This window comes from Acomys russatus, chromosome 12 (genome assembly GCF_903995435.1).
Source record: "Acomys russatus chromosome 12, mAcoRus1.1, whole genome shotgun sequence".
Taxonomy (NCBI): domain Eukaryota; kingdom Metazoa; phylum Chordata; class Mammalia; order Rodentia; family Muridae; genus Acomys; species Acomys russatus.
The window spans coordinates 14,192,467-14,211,010 of record NC_067148.1 but is presented as its reverse complement, the minus strand read 5'-3'; the positions used below and the strand labels follow the sequence as shown (position 1 = coordinate 14,211,010).

At 40.2% G+C, this 18,544-nt stretch overlaps 1 long non-coding RNA gene and 1 other non-coding gene across 2 annotated transcripts; both read right to left on the bottom strand.

Moving 5' to 3' along the window:
• Positions 1-9,195: 9,195 nt before the first annotated feature.
• Positions 9,196-16,685, bottom strand: LOC127196315 (uncharacterized). The gene is made up of 3 exons (XR_007831474.1): positions 16,357-16,685; positions 13,881-14,001; positions 9,196-9,287 (listed from the first exon to the last, which is right to left on the bottom strand). It is a non-coding gene; the product is annotated as an uncharacterized LOC127196315 (long non-coding RNA).
• LOC127196759 (U6 spliceosomal RNA) lies at positions 11,714-11,817 on the bottom strand. Its single transcript, XR_007831531.1, has one exon. It is a non-coding gene; the product is annotated as a U6 spliceosomal RNA (small nuclear RNA).
• Positions 16,686-18,544: the final 1,859 nt, after the last annotated feature.

Below are 18,544 nucleotides of genomic sequence, written 5' to 3'. Positions count from 1 at the left end.
CAATCACCAACAGCCAGGGCAATGTGGCTCCTCCAGAGCCCCAGCGGGCCTGTGACAACAAGACCTGAGTAATTCAGCACGGCTGAGGCTTATGAAACTGACAGATGTCCTTAAAGAGAAAATTGTAAATGCCTTAAGGAAATCAAGGAAAAGGCAAACAAAAATTGGAAGATATCAATAAATTTCTTAAAGAATGCCAAGAAACCTAAGAAAAAGCAAACAAACCGGTGAAGGAAACTGTTCCAGGCCTGAAAATGGAAATAGAAACAATAAGAAAAACACAATCCAGCCGGGTGTGGTGGCACACACCTTTAATTCCAGCACTTGGGAGGCAGAGGCAGGTGGATCGCTGTGAGTTCGAGGCCAGCCTGGTGTACAAAGTGAGTCCAGTACAGTTAAGGCTACACGGAGAAACCCTGTCTCAAAAAAAAAAAAAAAAAAAAAAAAAAAAAACCCACAATCTGAAGGAATTCTGGAAATGAAAAATCTAGGTAAGCACATCAACAGAATACAAGAGATGGAAGAGAGGCCGGGTTCAGTGGCATACACTTGTAATCCTAGCACTTGGGAGGCAGAGGCAGGCGGATCTCTGTGAGACTGAGGCCAGCCTGGTCTACAAAGTGAGTCCAAGACACCCAAGGCTACATAGAGAGACCCTGTCTCAAAAAACCAAGATAAGAAAAAAAAGTGGGTTTTTTTTTTCAAGAACATGTCTATAAAGCTTACAAAACACCAAATAGATTAGACCAGAAAAGAAAGTACCACAAGATAATGAAAGCACTAAACATACTGAACAAAAAAGAATATTAAAAGCTGCAAGGGAAAAGGGCAAGTAACATATCTATGGCTCAAACACAAGGGCAGCCACATTTGTAAAAGAACCATTATAAAACTTAAATCACACATTAAACCTCCACATTAATAGTAGGAGATTTAAGCAATAGATGGTTTGTCTGCAAAAACTAAACAGAGAAATAATGAAGGTAACAGACCTTATAAAAGAAGTGACCTTTTAAAAAAAAATACATTTTTTAAAACAGAAATTCAAGACCGGATTCTAAAGTTTAGGACTGAGCTGCTTGCTTTCGTTTCTCACTGGTGCTGATTGGCTCCCTGCCTGTGACCTCTCCTCCTGAGAGTCAATCTTCAGAATCCTGTGACCTCTCCTCCTGAGAGTCAATCTTCAGAATCCTGTGACCTCTCCTCCTGAGAGTCAATCTTCAGAATCCCCATGACTGTCATCCATCTCCTGCACTTCACCCAGCTACCATAACGAACTACACACAAACACAGCTGACTTCAACCTCTGGTCTCCACATACATTCCCTACACACTCCCAACTATAAACATGCACACACACACACACACTCACACACACAGAGGCATGCATGCACACACACACACACATGCAGACATGTACACACATACACACACACACACACACACAGATTGCCCCACTTTTTAAGATAGGGTGCAATCATTAAATTCCCTCAGCTTTGTAATATTAACTTCCTCCGCGCATCACAAAGCTCACATTCCCCAAGGGCTCAGCAGTGAATTAGACGTTTTATTTAAATGCTACTTAACTAAAAGTTAAAAAGTATAATTTTTTATTGTAGAATAAGAACCAGAGAGACTAATTTGGTAGAGTTGTTAAATTTTGCAAAGCTTGAGTCTCAATCTTCAAAAAATATTGTACATTTATTTATTGAAGTGAATGAAACATTTGCTATAAAACTATTCAATGGAAAGTTTTTTTTAACAAAGCATAATTTACTTTTCATTTACAGAACAATGGAAAGTAGAAGGAAATCTCCTCCAAGGTATTGGAATCATGTACGGTTTCCCCAGCCTGTTTTCTCAGCACTGAGGATATGCAGGGAAGCACCATTTGCACTCATCACAAAAATTACAGAGCTGACTGAAGCTGCTGACACGATTATTAAACAAAACATATACTTATTATCTGTTAAAAAAAAAAAAGTGACCTAACAGATATCTACAGAACATTTCACCCAAACACAAAAGAATATGCCTTCTCAGCACATCATAGAACTTTCTCCAACATTGACCACAATCTAGGTCACAAAAGCAAGTCTCAACAAATACAAGAAAATTAGAGTAACCCTCAGTATCCTATTAGACCACTATAGTGGCAATTCTGGAATTTTGGTTTCTTTAAACACACACACACACACACACACACACACACACAGAGAGAGAGAGAGAGAGAGAGAGAGAGAGAGAGAGAGAAAGAGAGAGAAAGAGAAATAAGCTGGGCATGGTGGTGCAGGCCTTTAATCTCAGTGCTCAGGGAGGCAAAGGCAGGCGGAGTGATATGAGTTCGAGGCCAGCCTAATCTACAGAGTGAATCCAGGACAGCCAGGGCCACACAAAGAAACCCTGTCTTCAAACAAAACAAAACAAAACAAAACAACACAACAACAACATAAAAAAACAAAAACAAAACAAAAATACCCCACAGAAATATTATAAGACTATGTTTTTGTTTTAATCCCAGCTGTGAAGATATGGGGCTACTTTAGACAGTCTGCAGCAGCTGACTAAAATTTGCCTCATGCCAGCTGCAGATAGTTTCTACAACGGTGTGACATTTGGACTTCTGGGAAGTTTTCAGAGGGTATATAAATGCTAGAGCCCTGAGAGGCAGGGTGGGTGGTTGAGGGTTGTTTAGGGAGGCTGGCTGTGGTTTGCTAGTAGTCATGGTCAAAGGAAAAAACAGAAAAGGAAAGAAACTAGATTCAGGAATTTCTCTAATTCCTCTCCTCTCTCTCCTATCTAGTGCCAGGTGGGGACAAAGGGTGGCAGAAAGAAGAGCCCATAAAGTAGCAGGGTCAGCTACGGGCCACCATGGATGTCAACAACAAAAGGCTTACAAATCATGGAAACTGAACAACTCTTTACTCAATGGCATCTGGGTCAGGGTGGAAATAAAGAAAGAAACTAAAAACTTGCTAGAATTCAATGAAAATGAATGCACAGTGTACCCAAAGCTATGGGACACAATGAAAGCTACATTAAGAGGAAAGTTCAAAGCACTAAGAACCTTCATGAAGAAACTGGAGAGATCTCATACTAGAAACTTAACAGCACAGCTAAAAGCTCTAGAACAAAAAGAAGTAAACACACCCAAGAGAAGTGGAAATAATCAATCTCAGGGCTGAAATCAATATAATAGAAACAAAGAGAACAATACAAAGAGTTAATGAAACAAAGAGCTGGTTCTTTGAGAAAGTCAACGAGATAGATAAACCCTTATCAAAACTAAAAGATGCAGAGAGTATACTCAAATTAACAAAATCATAAACAAAAAGGGAGACATGACAAGAAAATCCAAAGAACAATTAGGTCATACTTCAAAACCTGTACTTCACAAAATTGGAAAATCTAAAAGAAATGGTAGATGCCACTTACCCAAGTTAAATAAAGATCAGGTAATAAGGTAAATAGTCATATAACACCCAAGGAAATAGAAGTAGTCATTAAGTGTCTCCCAACCTAAAAGAGCCTGGGGCCAGAAGGTTTAGCACAGAATCCTACCAGACTTTCAAAGGAGAGTTAATGCCAATACTCCTCAAATTAGTCCACAAAATAGAAACAGAAGGAACATTGCCAAATTCATTCTATAAAGCCATAATCTCCCTGATACACAAACCACACAAAAATTCACAAAGAAAAAGAATTACAGACCAATTTCCTTCATGACCATTGATACAAAAATACTCAATAAAATACTTGCAAACAAAATAACGCATCAAAAAGATTATCCACCATGATCAAGTATGCTTCATCCCAGAGATTCAGGGATGGTCTAATATAAGAAAATTTGTCACTGTAATCCATCTTAAAAACAAGCTGAAAGAAAAAAAGCACATGATCATCTCATTAGACACCAAAAAAGCCTTTAACAAATCCAACACCTCTTCATAATAAAAGTCTTGGAGAGATTGGGGATACAAGGGACAAACCCAAACATAACAAAGGAAATATACAGCAAGCCAATAGCCAACATCAAATTAAATAGAACTCAAAGCAATCACACTAAAACCAGGAACAAGACAAGATTGTCCACTCTCTCCACATCTATTAAATGTAGTATTTGAAGTTCTAGTTAGAGCAATAAGATAACTAAAGGAGATCAAGGGGACACAAATTGGAAAGGAAGAAATCTATGTATCGATATTCAAAGATGATATGATAGCATACATAAGCTACCTAAAAATATTCTACCAGGGAACTCCTACAGCTGACAAACACCTTCAGCAAAGTGGCTGGATACAAGATAATCAATCTCTCTCTCTCTCTCTCTCTCTCTCTCTCTCTCTCTCTCTCTCTCTCTCTCTCTCTCTCACACACACACACACACACACACACACACACACACACACACACAGAGTCAGTAGCCCTCCTTTATACAAATGACAAACAGGCTGAGAAAGAAATCAGAGAAACAATGCCTTTCATAACAGCCACAAAGAATATAAAATATCTTGGGGTAACCCTAACCAAGCAAGTGAAAGATTTATATGATAAAATTTCAAGTCTTTGAAGAAGAAAATTGAAGAAGATATCAGAAGATGGAAAGATCTCCCACGCTCATGGATTGGTAGGATTAATATAGTAAAAATGGCTATTTTACTAAAAGCAATCTACAGATTCAATGCAATCCCCAACATAATTCCAACACAATTCTTTTTTTTTTTATTTTTCCAACACAATTCTTTACAGACCTTGAAAGAACAATTCTCACCTTTGTATGGAAAAACAAACAAAACAAAAGAGAGCTGGGCTGTGGTGGCGCACACCTTTAATCCCAGCACTCGGGAGGCAGAGGCAGGCGGATCACTGTGAGTTCGAGGCCAACCTGGTCTACAAAGCAAGTCGAGGACACTCAAAAAAAAAAAAAAAAAAAAGATTAGCAAAAACAAACCTGTACAATAAAAAGAACTTCCAGAGGCATCACCATCCCTCCCTTCAAGCTGTACTAAACAGCTGTAGTAATAAACACCACATGGTATTAGCATAAAAACAGACACATTGATCTATGTAATCAAATTGAAGACTCAGGTGTAAATCCGAATACCTATGGAAATCTGAGTTTGGATAAACAAGCCAGAAATATACAATGGGGGGAAAAAGTATCTTCAATACATGGTGCTGGTCTAACTGGATGTCTGCATGTAGAAGAATGCAAATAGATCCATATTTGTCACCATGTACAAAATTCAAGTCCAAGTGGATCAAAGACCTCAACATAAAACCAGACACATTAAATCTAATACAAGGGAACGTGGGTATTCATTGGTACAGGAGACAACTTTTTGAACAGAATATTAACAGTTTAGGCACTAAGATCAACAAGTAATAAATGGGCCCTCATGAAACTGAAAATCTTCTGTAAGGCAAAGGACATGGTCAATAGGGCAAAATGCAGCCTACAGAATGGGAAAATATTTTCACCAACTCCATATCGGCCAGAGGGCTAATATCCAAAATATATACAATATAAACTAGAGATCAACAAACCAAATAATCCAATTAAAAACAGGGTACAGATCTAAACAGAGAATCTCAACAAAGGGATCTCAAATGGCAGAGAAACACTTAAAGAAATGTTCAACACCCTTTGCCAGCAGGGAAATACAAATCAAAACAACGTTGAGATTCCATCTTACACATGTCAGAGTGTCTAAGAGTGATAGCTCATGCTGGTGAAGATGTGGAGAAAGGGGAACATACCTTCACTGCTGGTGGGGGTGCAAACTTGTACAACTGCTTTGGAAGTCAATATGGTGATTTCTCAGAAAACTGGGAATCAATCTACCTCAAGACCCAGCTATTCCACTCCTGTATATATACCTAAAGGATGCTCCATCCTATCATAAGGACATTTGCTCAACTATGTTCATAGCAGCTTTATCCATATAAGCCAGAAACTGGAAAAGACCTATATGTCCCTCAATGGAAGAATGGATAAAGAAAATGTGGTACATTTATACAATGGAGTATTCTCAGTTGTTAAAAACAATGACATCAGCCAGGCAGGTAGATCAAAGTGAGTTCAAGGCCAGCCTGGTCTACAAAGTGAGTCTAGGACAGCCAAGGCTACACAGAAAAACTCTATCTCAAAAAACAAAACAAAACAAAACAAACAAACAAACAAAAGACATCATGAAATTTGCAGGCAAATGGGTGGAACAAGAAAAAAAAAAAATCATCCTGAGTGAGGTAACCCAGACCCAGAAAGACAAACATGGTATACACTCACTTATAAGTGAATATTAGCTGTAAAGGATAATTCACAGATCCAGAGAGGCTAAGTAACAAGGAGGGCTTGAGGAGGGATGCAAGGTTCTCCCTGGCAGGGAGAAATAGAAGAGATTTCACTTGTGCACTGGGGGCAGGTGGGGTAGAAAACAGGAGGGCTTGGGGAGGAGAATATACTGGGAGAAACAACTAGAACTGGTGGGCATTTCAGGGGCAACGTAGAAACCTAGTGCAAGAGAAACTCCATGGAGTCTTCGAGAGTAACCCTAGCAAAGACTCCTAGTAATGGAAGGCAAGGAACCCAAACAAGCCATCTTCTGTAACCAGACAAGGTCTCAAGTGGAGGGATTGGGACACCAACCAGCCACAAAACTTTCCACCTACAGTCTGTCCTGTCTGTAGTGTTCTGGGACCGGAGCCTAGCACAATCTCCATCAGAGGGACTTCACCTGGCACCTGATTGGAGCAGATGCAGAATCTCTGCCAAACGTTGGACGGAATTCAGGGAGTCCTGACGAGGGAGGGAGGATCAGAGGAACCAGAGAGGCCAGAGACACACCACAAGAACACAGCCACAGAACCACCTGACTCACGGGGGCTCGCAGAGACCAGGGATCGTGTAGGGGCTGAGCTAGGTCCTCTGCATACATGTTATGGCTGGGTAGCTTGGTGTTCTTGTGGGAATCCTAACAGTAGGAGCAGATGCTGTCCCTGACTCTTTTTGTCTACTTGTTCCTCCTACTGGGTTGCCTTGTCTAGCCCTGATGTGATGGCACATGACTGATCTTATGCCGTGTTTGGTTGATGTGCCTGGGAGCCCTGCTCTCTTCTAGGGAAGGAAGAAGGCTGGTGGACCTGAAGGAGAAGGGAGGTAGAAGGGAGAGACTGAGGGGGAGAGGAAGGAGGACAAACCAGTCAGGATGTGATATAAGAGAGAATTTTTTGAGCGAGGCATGGTGGCGCACGCCTTTAATCCCAGAACTCGGGAGGCAGAGGCAGGCAGATCTTCAAGTTCAAGGCCAGTTTGGTCTACAGAGTGAGTTCTAGGACAGCAGAGGCCACACAAAGAAACACTGCTTCAAAAAAACAAACAACAGCCCAGCGTGGTGGCACACGCCTTTAATCCCAGCTCTTGGGAGGCAGAGGCAGGTGGATCGCTGTGAGTTTGAGGCTAGCCTGGTCTACAAAGTGAGTCCAGGAAAGCCAAGATAACATAGAAAAACCTTGTCTCGAAAAACCAAGGCAAGCCAAACAAACAACAACAAATAAAAGCAAAGACAAAAAACCCAACAACAATAACAACAAAAACCAAACCAAACAACCAAACAAAAGAACTAAGGTCATTTAGTATGACTAATACATATTGTTAAATACCATAATAGCATAATACTCATTAGTTATAAAATATTCTCACCATCTGCATATTAGAATCTCTCAGAGACCGAGGCTCATATTGAACAGCCTGTCCATTCTGGTCCGAAAGATGACACTGCTCTGCATGAAGGGCCTGTGCGTCAGTCAGTGCCCCTGGCACACCCTGTGCGGTGAGTAAAGCATCTGTCTCAGGAGCAGCAATGGGCAAGATGGTAGGGGAGTCACTCCGTCCAAAGGAAGGCTCCCCAGAATCCATACAGGCTAGACGCTTTTGAAAGGGAGAAAAAATTACTTCAGTCTTTGGAAGAAATACTATATATTTTACAGTTTCTATAAAAGATTGTATATAATAAACACAAAAATATTTCTATTTCAGTTAATTGTTCATTTTAGTTTTACAGCAAGTTTTTTTATTTTTTTTAGACAGGGTGTCTCTACATAGCTCTGCTTCACCTGGAATTTACTACGCAGACTAGGCTAGTCGTGAACTCACAGAGACCTGCCTGCCTATGCCTCCTGATGGCTGAAATTACAGGCGTGGACCACTATGCCCTAGAAGCTTCTATACACTAGGCAAACTATTTACACTGAACTATGTTCCAGACCAAAGTTTTCATAAGTCAGTGGTTCTCAACTCTCCTAATGCTGAGACCCTTTAAATCAGTTCCTCGTGTTGTAAAGAACCCCAACCATAAGATTATTTTTGTTGCTACTTCATAACTGTAATTTTGCTACTGTTTTGAATCCTAACATAAATATCTGTTTTCAGATGGTCTACCGTGAGCCCTGTGGAAGGATCATAGAGGGTTGTGGCCCACAGGCCGAGAACGGCTGCCTTAAGTGAAATGGTTCAAAATATGCAGTTGAGTACACAAATTTTATGGCTGTATCTAGCCATTAATATAAAAATTCTATATAATAAAATTAAAGATGATAGATAGGTAATCAAAACTCTTTGAAACAGCATTTCAACTATGTATCCCAGGCCTGACCTTGAACTCTTGACCCTCTAGAGGCCTGTGCCTCTGAGTCATGGAAAAACAAGTGTGTACTTCCGGCATATAAAAACACCTCATATCACTGAGGGAAATAGCTATTCTTTTTTTTTTTTTTTTTTTTTTTGTTTTGTTTTTCAAGACAGAGTTTCTCCATGTAGCCTTGACTATCCTGGACTTGCTTTGTAGACCAGGCCAGTTTTGAACTCACAGAAATCCACCTGCCTCTGCCTTCCGAGTGCTGGGATTTTGTTCTTTAAGCATGAAAAGTTGTTAAATGACATCGTGCTCTTCTCAAGATTAGGACATTATGGGCTAGAGAGAGATGGCTCAGAGGTTAAAAGCACCGGTTGCTTTTCCAAAGGTCCTGAGTTCAATTCCCAGCAACTACATGGTGGCTCATAACCATCTATAATGGGATCCAGTGTCCTGGAATGCAAGTACAGATGCAGGCAGAGCACTGTATAATAAATAAATCTTAAAAATTAAAAAAAAAAAAAAATTAGGATGTTTTTCTGCTGAATCCCTACCTCAGACTGCTCTTCACCATTGTCACGGCTGACTCCTAATGAATGACACTGCTCCATGCTGGCTTCATATTCAATCCCATTTTCTCCCACTGGTTAATAGCTGAGAGATTAAACATCTGGTCAATTGTAGCAATTAACGTTTTTATGGGGCTGTAAATCCTAAGTAAAAATTTCATCTTCTATACTGTGGTACCTTACACAATTTAGGTAATTTCCTTTCTATAGATAGATAATTACTGTTTTTTTTTTTTTTTCATTAACTTGCCAAGGCACCAGAATGCATGTAAGGCAAATTAAATATTAGGATGACATAGTTCCCTCATTCTTTCCTTAATTACACCCTATATTGGCTCATTAAAATTGAATTTGTGTTATAAAGTTATGTTACACTCACTGCACAATTATTTAATGAAATAAAAGACTAATTTTATGGGCTGGGTGTAACCTATATAGCTTGCATAACTTTAGAAAAATGCCTTGGTGCTGACAGGATTATGCACACATAGGAATACGTGTCCTACAAGATACATTCCAATTACTCCAGTGAACGTCTATAACCTCGGAAAGGACCACGTCCTTTGTGTGTATTTCTATAGACAGCCAAAGATCTTTTTTTGAGACAGGGTTTCCCTGTGTAACAGCCCTGGCTGTCCTAGACTTGTTTTGTAGACCATGCTGTCCTTGAACTCACAGCAATCCACCTGCCTCTGCCTCCAGAGTGCTGGGATTAAAGGTGTGCACCACCACACCCAGCTACAAGCTGGTTTTCACAGTGCTAGAAAGCACTATTCTGGCCACTGGTGAGGAAAAGACATCAAAGGACTTAGTAGTAGACTCTGCATGCTACAATAGTGCCCATTGGTACCTCATGGCACGACTTGGTACCTCGTGGCACAACTGCTAAGGAGGTAACCAACTGCTTCCTAATTGGATTTGAGACCTACTGTACTGAAGGGAATGTCTGGTACTCTAAACCATGGCTAGGGAGATCACAGGCACTAAAAGGAAACCTATTGTTTTGCTAATGAACATATCAAACTGTCTTCTAAATATTTATGTTTATAGCCAGAGATTTGTGCTGCTCTCAATTCTGGTTAGGGGAGCTTCTTTCTGCAGTGGGTACCAGTCAAAGTGCTCAGATTTTAAAATTTGAGTGCTAAGCCCCAAATGGGATGTTTATACCATCCTACCTATCCCCCAAGGCTCAAGAAACACCAAGAAAAGAGGAGGGGTGCAAAAGAAAGTAGGAACCAGGGATGGGAAAGAGTGTTATGAAATGTCTTTTGTCTTTTGGACATAAGATAATTATTGTCCTGTGAACTTCTAGCAGCTATGGTTACCTGTAAAATACACACACACACACACACACACACACACACACACACACACACACACACACATTCAAGCTAGTCAATATTCTAGCATGGATGGAAGAGGCGCTCACAAGGCTCTATTCTTAGCTGAGGAGCTACTGGCAATTAATTGCTCCTGGAAAATGGAATAAGTTTTCTCCAGGGTTGTGGCCACTGGTGGGCCCAGGTGCATCCAGGAAGCACTAACTGGTCTCGGTGGATTATGAAGGTAAGAGGGATGAGTACTGGGGATGTCTGGAGGAAGTGGGATTTGGGTTGGTTATGATCAAGATACACTGTATATGTGTACAAAATTATTTAAAAAAAATTTTTTTTAAATCCTGAAGTAGACAATGATAACCTTACCCTTCCAATCTTTCTGTCTCTACCAGTTGGGCACAGTTGTATATGCCTAAATACTCCCAGTAATTAGGAGGCTAAGGTGGGAGCATTGAGTTCTAGGATTAAACATGAACCATGTTATCATCCTGGTCATCAAATGAGACCTACCTCAAACTCAAAACTAAACACTCACACTATCTCATATTAGCTTGACAAGCCTGGAAGATGAGAGATTATGAATATAAATTTTGAGGCACTTAGGCCTAGTAACATGATTTTCTTTTTCTTTTTCTTTTTTGTTTTTGTTTTTGTTTTTTGAGACAGGGGTTCTCTGTGTAGCCTTGGCTGTCCTGGAAGTCACTTTGTAGACCAGGCTGGCCTTGAACTCACAGAGATCTGCCTGCCTCTGCCTCCTGAGTGCTGGGCCATGTTTGTCTTTGAGATGAGTTCATGAGACAATAAAATCAGTACTACTTTCATGTATAGCTATAAAGTACCTTTAAATTGTTTCTCATTTAAGATTTTAAATGATCATATATCCTAATCTCAATTACTATAAAAATTCAACAAAATCTATAGCCTATAGTTATTTAATTTCTTGAACAATAGAGGAGATTTTTTTTCTTTTCTTTTTTTTTTTAAAGATTTATTTATTATTATGTATACAGTGCTCTGTCTGCATGTACATCTGCAGGCCAGAAGAGGGCATCAGATCACATTATAGATGGTAGTGAGCCACCATGTGGTTGCTGGGAATTGAACTCAGGACCTCTGGAAGAACAATCAGTGAGCTTAACCTCTGAGCCATCTCTCCAGTCCCGAGATTTTTTTTTCTAATATGGAACGCTTTGCAAATTTGCGTGTCATCCTTGCACAGGGGCCATGCTAATCTCTGTATCGTTCCAATTTTAGTATATGTGCTGCCGAAGCAAGCACTAGAGTAGGAATTTTATTGTCTACTTTTCTGAATTTTGTGTATTATTTGACAATACAGATTTTTTCAAAGTGTTTTTTTGGTTTGTTTGTTTGTTTGTTTGTTTTATTTTGTTTTCTTTTTTTGAGACAGGGTTTTTCTGTGTAGCCTTGGGTGTCCTGGGATTCACTTTGTAGACTAGGCTGGCCTCAAACTCACAGAGATCTGCCTTCCTCTGCCTCCCGAGTGCTGGGATTAAAGGCGTGTGCCACCACCGCCTGGCTGTGGTTTTATTCTTAAGACAAAAAAGACTAATGGGGGCTGGAGAAATAGCTCAGGAGTTGAAAGTACTTGCTGCTCTTCCAGAGGATCGGATTTTCATTTTCAGCATCTGCACAAGGTAGCTTGTAACACCAGCTCCAAGGAATCTGATGCCTTTGGTCTCTTAGGGTACCTACCATAAATGTACAGTGCGTGTGTGTGTGTGTGTGTGTTACACATAGAATTTTTAAAATTAATTTTAAAATATATAATACCATTTTTTAAAAAAGCCTGGTAGTTGGGATGGGGCATGGCCTAGTGTCAGTGTACTTGGCTAGCATGCATAAAGACCTTGGTGTCATCTTAAGAATCTATATCCCCCCTCTCATACACACACACACACACACACACACACACACACACACACACACACACAAAGAAAATAAAAGTCATGAATATGTTAATTCATTTGATTTAACTCCACAATGCATACACATGAAATATGTTTTTCTTCATAAATATATACACTTTTGTCAATGAATAAAAATTTATGAAAAAGGAACCAATTAAGTTTCTAATGAAAAACATTCTTTTTCTTTTATGCTATTGCATGAGACTTTAGTTTGCCTCATTTAATGCGTCCATTCTCCCAAGCCCCACCACCTCTAAACAGTAAACAAACAGGACAAACAGGTAGTAAATATAGCTGACATCTTACACATGAAAAACATTTTTTAAAATGACAAATATCAGCTGGGCACAGTGGCACACACTTGTAATCCTAGCACTTGGGAGGCAGAGGCAGGTGGATTACTGTGAGTTCAAGGCCAGCCTGGTCTACAGAGAGAGACCAGGACAGTTAGGGCTACACAGAGAAAGCCTGTCTTGAAAAAACAGAAGAAAAAATGAGGAAAAAGGGATGGAGTGATGGGTCAGCAGTTCAGGTACTGTCTGCTCTTCCAGAAGTCCTGAGTTCAATTCCCAGTTTCCACATGATGGCTCACAACATCGATACTGGGATCTGATGTCCTCTTCTGACATGTAGATACACATGCAGATAGAGCACTTATATACATAAATGAATACATAAATCTTTTAAAAAAAACAAAACAAAAGAGTGAGGCCAAAGAAGCACAAATTAGTCTCAGGAATAAAAGTGTACTAACTATGGTAGACATTAAGCTGAAGATATTATGGACATGTTCCTAGAAAGAAAAGTAACTTACCAAAACAAATCCCAGAATTATAATGGCTGAACGGTCCTATGTATTTTTAAAAATTAAAAGTTAAAATTCCCACAGAATGAGCATCAAGGCAAGGCATTGTATAAGGAGAATTTTCAGAGACCAACTAGGTACAGTCTTGCATAGAACCTTTGATAGTAGAGGGGGTTACTCTTAATTCATTCTGTAAGGACACACAAGGAAGAAATTCTAACTGAGTTTAACTTGTCTACCAGTCATGTTTTCTGCCACCTCTAGAGTCCTACAGGCCACGGAAGAACCTCTCTGGTCCAGATTAATCGGTTCCTAGAGACATAAAAGATACTCCTACAAAATTACCCTTCCCGTGAAAACGAGTGAGAAGACCAGGCTACCCACTGCCAGCTCTGCTGTGGGCTCTAACCCCATAGGGCATCCTTCTCCAGCCCTAACCACTGGAGGGCCAGCTATCGGCCAGTCCCAGCCAGAGCCCGGAAAGTAAATTTGAACTATCTGATCTTAAACCAGCTTAGTCTGATTAGGCTTCTTTGCCCATTTTTCCCTCAAAAACCACAAGCAAGGTTCTTCTGCAGTCTTCTACCCCATGTCTACCTGCCACCAACCTTGGTGTTACATTTTGTGTGGTACTTCGTGGCAGAGCATGCCCCACTCCTTTTGAGAACTGTGAACGACAGGCTATCTTTTCTAAGACAGTCGCTTCTTCATCTGTTGGGCTCACCATACCTAAAAAAGAAAAAATCATGAACACATGAACACAAAACTCCTAAATAAAATCACAGTGAAAAAAACTCAGCAATGTCTTAAAAAAAAAAAAAAACAAAAAAACTCTGACGGGGCCTATGAGACAGCTCAGTGGTAAGGGGCTTGCTGCCAAGCCTGACAGTCTGTGCTTGATTCCTGGGACCAGATGGTGAAAGGCGAGAGGCAAGACCTACAAGCTATTCTCTGGCCTCCACATGTGCATAGTGGTGTGTGCTTGAACAAGCACATGTACACATACTTGTGTGTGCCTGCACATGTAGGTGCCCATACCAAGTAAGACATTAGATAAATAAGAAATTTAATCATTAAAATCTCTGATATTGAGCTGGAAAAAATGATTGAGAAGTTAAGCATGCTTGCTGTTCTTGAACGAGACCCAGGTTCAGTTCCAGCACCCATAGGACTCCAGCTCCAGCAGAGGGGACACTTTTCTCTGGCTTCTGCAGGCACTGTACACACAGTATACAGGTATACATGCAAGCAAAACACCATGCACATAATAAAAATCATCAGTCTAATAAAGGCCTGTTTTCAACTAAATTCAATTTACTTATGTGCCACTAAGAAAGGAAAACAAAAGAAACCATGCTGTATGGGCTTTCCTCACTTCAAGCTTTTGTTCCATACTTAAGTCTTTTAAATTTTTTTTTGTTTGGTTTGATTTTATGAAACAGGGTCTCTCTGTGTAGCCTTGGCTGTCCTGGAACTTGCTTAGTAGAGCAGGCTGGCCTCAAACTCTGAAATCCACCTGCCTCTGCCTCCTGAGTGCTGGGAATAAAAGTGTGCACCACCACTGCCCGCCCGTAAGTCTTTTAAAGTTAAATGGATTTTTATTAGATAAAACTCACAAATGTATAAAAATATATGCTAAACACATCTCCTAACTGTGCCTTTGCGTTCTGAATCACATTCCTTGGGGCCATGTTCCCCTCAGAGTCTCTGGTACCCACCTTATGATCATTTCTGCCGTGGGTCGAACAGATATTCTGTTCCCATTTCTGATGGATTGATAAAACGTGGCTGAAATCTCCCTTCATCCATCTGAAACTCCTCCTTACACCTATTAGGTCTCAATGAACTCAGAGTGTTCTTAAATCTTTAAGCCATGGACACTCATTTTTTTTCAAAGATTTGAACACCAGACAAACATATAACTTCAATAAACAAATCATCTTTCTCCTTTCCTTACACCCCTGCCAGCATTTGTTTGCTTTGACAGCCATTCTGACTGGAATAATATGAAATCTCATAGTAGTTTTAATTTGAATCTCCCTGATGGCTAAATGTGCTTGAAAATTAAAAAAAAAAAAAAAAAAAAAAAAAAACTTAGCAATCTCAATTTGTTTTCCTTTGTGAATTCTCTGCTTAGTTCTACTCCAAAATGTTTAAGTGTTTATTCATTTTTATATTATTATTATATGTATTTATTATGTATACAGTGCTCTGCCTGCATATACACTCACAAGCCAGAAGAGGGCATCAAATCACATTATAGATGGTTGTGAGCCACCGTGTGGTTGCTGGGAATTGAACTCAGGACCTCTGGAAGAGCAGTCAGTGCTCTTAACCACTCAGCCATCTCTCCAGCCCCCTGGATTGTTCATTTTTTGGTGTTTACTGTTTTGAGTTATTTGTATGTTCCAGACACCATCCCTGCTGACATATAGTCTGTACATAAATTCATAGCAGCTTTGACTGCGAGCATAAGACCTGCGCAAGATGAAGCTAGACAAAGTCCAAGAATGGAAAGAGACGGGAAGTCATAACATTCCACTCCCACCTGAAAAACAGTCGGCCGCTGGTGGCTGCTAAGGGTGGGGGAGTTAGTTTTCTTTTCAGGGATTTGACCGTTGAGGGCTTGCCCATGCTCAGGTGGATGACCCTACACCATGCACATACTAGCCAGACTAAAAAGACTCAGTGGGTTAAAAAAGAAGAAGAAAAAAGGGTGGCACATGAAATTGAGAGGGAATAGTGGGTGGTGGTGGAGCTGGGTCAGACATTAGAGAGGAGAGGAATGGAGAGGGCACTTGGTACTTTACTTTAGTTAAAACATAAAAATTACAAAAATAAAAAGATGGCCAGGCAGCAGTGGCCCAGTGGTGGCTTTTGACTCAGCACTCGGTAGGCAGAAGCAAGCAGATTTCAAGGCCATAGTGGGTTCCAAGACAGCCAGGGCTACACTGAGAAACCTTGTCTCACAAAACCAAAACCAAACAACCAATCAGCCAAACAAACAAACAAACAAACAACAAAAACAAAAAAAACAAAAACAACTGATGAATTTTAAAGAAACAAAGCTGAAGAAGTTATTACCTTCAGGCAGTGGCTCAAGTTTCAAGTCCAGAGTCCTACATTTTATTGGCCTCAGGAATGTCCTTTTATGTTCACTGACCGGCTTCCTTCAGGGAAACTAAATTACAACAGTGTTGGCTTTGTTTGTGTGAAAGCTGTAACTGTGTGCTCACGGTAGCATGCTCTCTGTAAGGAAATGACAGCCAATGTATATTTTACTCTTCTACACATAAATAAGTGCTGAGTTTCATTGTATATGTTTTCTTTCTTACCAGGCTAACATGCCAGACCCTTACTCCACTCAGCTGATAAGAGCTAAAGTCCAGGACTTGTGTCCTCGAACGACTTAACCTTTGTCCCCTGCTTCCTCCTCCACAACTAGATTTAGTTCAGGTCCAACAGTCTACGGTTATCACGGAAGCAAAGATTTCTGTAGCCACATATCTTTTTTTCCTCCTCAATGAAAATAATTACAAGTGGAGCATCTTTGAAAATAAGGGTTTCTGCCGGGCGGTGGTGGTGCACACCTTTACCCAGCCCTTGGGAGGCAGAGGCAGGCAGATCGCTGTGAGTTCGAGACCAGCCTGGTCTACAACGGGATTCCAGGACACTCAAGTCTACACAGAGAAATCCTGTCTCGAAAAACCAAAAAAGAAAAGAAAAGAAAGTTTCCAGCTGGGTGTGGTGGCGCATGCCTTTAATCCCAGCACTCAGGAGGCGGAGGCAGGCAGGTCACTGTGAGTCCAGGACAGCTACGACTCTTACACAGAGAAACTTTGTCTCGAAAAACCTTAAAAACAAACAAAGAAAATAAAGTTTCCACACCTACACCCTTCAATCCTAGAACTGACAAATGTGTCTTATAAGCAGGAAGTACCAGGACTGACTATTAGAAGCAGAAAGAAAGAAGCGTTGAAGATGGGCCTTTTTAATAAATTTCAGAAAGCCCCTTTTTGTTTTCAGAGAAATTGCTTTCTAGGATGTTTATATCACTATAGAAAAGTAGATTTTATTCTCTATCAAAGGTAAAATTTACAGGGCTGGAGAGATTGTTCAGTAGTTAAGAACACATACTGCCAGTGTGGCAGTGGAGTACACTTGTTATCCCAGTACTGGGGAGGCAGAGGCAGGCAGAGCTCTGTGAGTTCGAGGCTAGCCTGGTCTATAAAGCAAGGGCAGCCAAGGCTACACAGAGAAACCCTGTCTTGAAAAAACAAACAAAAACAAAAAATAGAACATATATTGTTTTTCTTTTCCAGAGGACCAGAACACGGTTCCTATCACCCACGTGAAGTGATTCATAACACCTGCAACTACCTCCAGGGGATGTAACGCCCTCTTCTGGCCTCTGTGGGCACTGCGTTCACGTGCATAAACCACAAACAAGACACAAACACATACAGATAATTAAAAATCAAATTTAAAAAAAGGTGTGTCAGAGACTGAAAATGAGTGCTTCTGTGATTTTTACTTTACAAAGGCTGTCTGACTGTTTACACATGGTGAATTCATGGCAGAGGGCTAGCAACTGGTCAGGATATATGGATTTTTCTCTATAAAGGGCAATACTTGGGCTATGGATATTTGACTTTGATCAACAGTAAATACATTTGTTCAAAACTTTAAGGGTAGTTTCTCAGTCATACTTTCTTAAAAACTATCAATACCAATCTGGTCATATTTCCACCATAACCTTTATAGATTAAATATATATCCTTTAAGACTAACAATCCAAGGCAAGCAGAGTGGGACGCATCCTTCATCTCGGCACTGAAGAAGCAGAGGTAGGCAGATTAAACTTGTTACTTTTTAGAAGAAAAGTTAATGATCATGTTTACAATATCATTTAAGGTTTTTCTTCCCTAAAAACTTCTAAAATCTTGATTTCTATTGTTTTGTTTTGTTTTTTTTTTTCTTCATGGCTTGTTTTTTGTTGCTGTCCTGGAACTCACTTTGTAAACCAGGCTGGCCTTGAACTCACAGAGATCCGCCTGCCTCTGCCTCCCTGAGTGCTGGGATTAAATTGTCTGCCACCACTGCCAGGCAATTTCTATAGCTCTTACCCTGCACACAAATTACCTTTTTATTTCTTTGCTCTTTGAGAGCTTAAAAATTACTTAAATTTTATACTGACTCTAAAGTGACTTTACTATCTGTTGAATACAGTAATGCCCTGCCCTCTTATCTTTGGGGGATATGATTACCTGAA